This window comes from Theropithecus gelada, chromosome X (assembly GCF_003255815.1).
Source record: "Theropithecus gelada isolate Dixy chromosome X, Tgel_1.0, whole genome shotgun sequence".
In the NCBI taxonomy this organism is placed as follows: Eukaryota; Metazoa; Chordata; class Mammalia; order Primates; family Cercopithecidae; genus Theropithecus; species Theropithecus gelada.
The window spans coordinates 83085577-83089563 of NC_037689.1; positions in this window are offsets into that span (position 1 = coordinate 83085577).

Genomic DNA, 3987 nt, shown 5'->3' on the forward strand with positions numbered 1-3987 from the left:
TCCTTAAGTCTCAAAGATTCTCTTCTGGATTTTCTTCTAGAAGCTTTAGGGTTTTAGCATTTATATTATATGTTTAGTGTCATGATCCATCTTCAGTTAGTTTTTGGGTGTGATGTGGGGTCGGGGTTGAGGTTTATATTTCCCAAATGAATATCCAGTTATTCTAGCACCATTTGTTGAAAAGACTTTCCTTTCCCCAATCCAACACCGCTTGGTCAGAAATCAAATGACTTTATATGTGCAAGTTTATTTCTGGCTCTGTATTCTGGGCCATTGATCTATTTGTCTATTAAGTACTGTAGTTTTATAGTAAGTCTTAATGTCAGGAATATAGGTCTTTCAACTTTGCTATTGTTTTCCAAGATTGTTTTGGATATTTTAGATCCTTTCCATTTCCATATACATTTTAGAATCAGTTTGTCCATTTCTCTTTTTAAAACCTGGTAGTATTATGACTGCTATTGTATTGAATCTATAGAAGAATTCTGGGAGGATTTACATCTTAACAATATTGTGTCTTCTAACTCATGATCATGGTATATCTATTTATTTCAGGTTTTTATTTGTTTTTTAAAGATGGAGTTTCATTCTATCACCCAGGCTGGAGTGCAGTGGCATAACCGTGGCTCACTGCAGCCTCAACCTTCCGGGCTCAAGCGATCCTCCCACTTCAGCCTCCCAAGTAGCTGGGACCACAGGTGTGTGCCACCATGCCTGAATACGTTTTTTTGGTAGAGATGGGGTTTCACTATGTTACCCAGGCTGGTCTTGAACTCCTGGGTTCAAGTGATCTGCCTGCCTCGACCTCCCAAAGTGCTGGGATTACAGGCATGAGCCACCATACCCAGTCTATTTATTTCAGTCTTGTAAAGTTCCTCTTAGCAATGTTTTGTAGTTTTCAATGTAGAAGTTCCTGGATCGATTTTGCTTAATATTATCAAATGCCTTCTAGAAATGTTGTATCAGTTTACCTTACTACCAATAGTACATTTTCTTTTCTTTCTTTCTTTCTTTTTTTTTTTTTTTTGAGATGGAGTTTCACACTTGTTGCCCAGCCTGGAGTGCAATGGCACGATCTCGGCTCACTGCAACCTCCGCCTCCCCGGTTCAAGTGATTCTGCTGCCTTAGCCTCCAGAGTAGCTGGGATTACAGGTGCCTGCCACCAAGCCTAGCTAATTTTTTGTATTTTTAGTACACCATGTTGGCCAGGCTGGCCTCAAACTCCTGACCTCAGGTGATCCACCTGCCTCGGTCTTCCAAAGTGCTGGGATTACAGGCGTGAGTCACTGTGCTCGGTCTATTTTCTTACACTCTCATCAACACTGGGTTTTATGTCTTTTTATTCTGTGCCAATCCTCATAGGCGAAAAATTATATATCAGTTTGTATGTGTGTGTGTGGGGTGTGTGTGTGTGTGTGTTTGATGGAGTCTCACTCTGTGGTGGCCCAGGCTGCAGTGCAGCGATCTTGGCTCACTGCAACCTCTGCCTCCTGTGTTCAAGCGATTCTTCTGCCTCAGCCTACTGAGTAGCTGGGATTATGGGTGTGGGCCACCACGCCCAGCTAATTTTTGTATTTTTAGTAGAGATGGGGTTTGGCCATGTTGGCCAGGCTGGTCTCAAACTCCTGACCTTAGGTGATCTGCCCATCTCAGCCTCCCAAAGTGCTGGGATTACAGGCCTGAGCCACCGTGCCAAGCCTATATTTCAGTTTTATTGGCATTTCTTTTATTACTGGTGAGGTTTTCACATAACGTATTTATTGACTATTTGTATATAATTTATCATGAATTGACTGTTCTTGTTCTTTGCCCATTTGTCTGTTGGGGTGTTCATCTTTTTTCATGTTGATATGCAATGATTTGTAAAAGTTTTTTGTATGTTACAGAAATATATATGTGTGTAACTAGAGAAGTAGGTAGTATTGTCTTTACAACATAAAGAGATTAAAGCTGAGAAAAGCTAAATGACTTGGCTCAAGATCATACAAATAATAAATGATAGAGCAAGGATTTGAATCCTGGTCTATGTGACACAAAATACCATGTTATTTCTATTACAGAAAGCCTATTTTTAATCTCTTAGTAGCTTTTCCAACTCTTAAAAAATTATTTAATATTACTGTCTCCTTTGCTAAAAGCCTTAGTTTTAGAATTTATCTCTTGCTGATGGTCTTTTTAGAACTTTAGAGAACATTTAGTATAGTTTTCTTTCTCTTTTTTAATCATTCAAAGCTTTTAAAAAACTTCATTACTTCAAAATAATTTCAAATTTAAAGAAAAGTTACAGTATTACTACAAAGAACTTCCACTTACCCTTAACCCAGATTCATACATTTTTAACATGTTGCCACATTTGCTTTATCATTCTATCTCTATCTTTATCTATTTTTTCTCTGAATCAGAATAACCCGGAGACATAAGGCCCCTATACTCCTAAATACTTCAGCATATCTTTCCTGAGAAGAGGGACATTCTCTTACAAAATCACAGCATAATGATCAAAATCAGGAAAATTAACATTGATGTAATACCACTGCTGTCCACATTCAGCTTTTACCTCTTGTCCTAATAATTTCCTTTATAGCATTTTTCCCCAGTCCAGAATACAGTCCAGGATTATACATTGGATTTAGTTGTCATGTCACTTTAGTTGCCTTTAATTTGGAGTAATTTCTCAGCCTTTCTTTGTCTTTCCTGACATTGACACTTTTGAAGAGTACAGGCCAGATATTTTGTATAATGTCCCTTAGTTTGGGTTTGTCTAATGTTTCCTCATGATTAGATTTAGATTATGCTTCTTTTTTTGTAGGAATATCACAGAAGTGATGTGTTCTCAGTGCATTGGCAACAGGAGGTACATGATATCAGTTTGCCCCATTATTGGTGATAATAACTTTGACTACTTGGTTAAAGTGGGGTCTGCCAGGTGTCTCCACTCTAAAGTTACTATTTTTATATTTGTAATAAATATGAAATTTTTGGGGGGACACTTTGAGACTGTATAAAATGTCCTATTCCATATCAAAGTCTCAGCCAATAGATTTTAACATTCATTGATTATTGCCTGAATCAGTTATTACTATGATATTTGAAAAATAGTGATTTTCTAAATACATCATTAGTTCTACACTTATTTGCTGGCATTCAATTGTAAGGAAGAGCTTTCCTTTTACCCTATGTATTGATTAATTGACTGATTATCAGTATAGACTCATGGATTCTTACTTATTACATGAGTTATAATGTTTTACTGTTTATTCATTTTGATGCTCTAACTGGCCCAGATTTGGTCAGTGGGAGCTTCTTCAAACTGGTTTCTGTGTCCATTGACATCCCTCCATGATTCTTTGGCACTTTCTTACTTTCTGGGACAACAAGAATATTTTAGGATTATCATGTATTTTCCTGGCCATAGCCTTGGAATCAGCTATTTCTCCAAGGAAGCCTGGCTCCATTAAGTGGGGAGTGATATTTAGCAACCAGGATCTTTCTGCTGGGGTATACTTATTGCTACTGAGGTATCATCACTTTGGGGCTCCTTTAGCTGAGAGACCTAGGATTTATCCCAGGCTTTTGAATCTCTCCCAATATCTCCACTAAGTGAGTTTAGATCTGTGCTTGAATACTTCATTATTTGAGGAAATTGCTCCAGAGACAATCTCCTTCATTATTGGACAACCCTTTATATTTGAAAACAGTGGTCATTGGTTTCCTCTACTAAGTCTTGTCTTCTCTGTGCTAAATAAACATCTGCAGTTCCTTTACTGCCATGACTGTCATGGCAGAGTTTGAAGATCTCCTCATCATTCTGGTTATTCTATTCTGTTCATACTTCAGTTCATGAATATCTCTCTTTAAAGACTGGCATCTAGAATGAAATGTACTATTTCAGGTACATGTTCTGATCAGTACAGAGGAGTGAGTCAGTGATTTTCTTTGTTCTAGACCCTATGTTACTACTCATGCAGGCCAAAATTGTTGGCTTT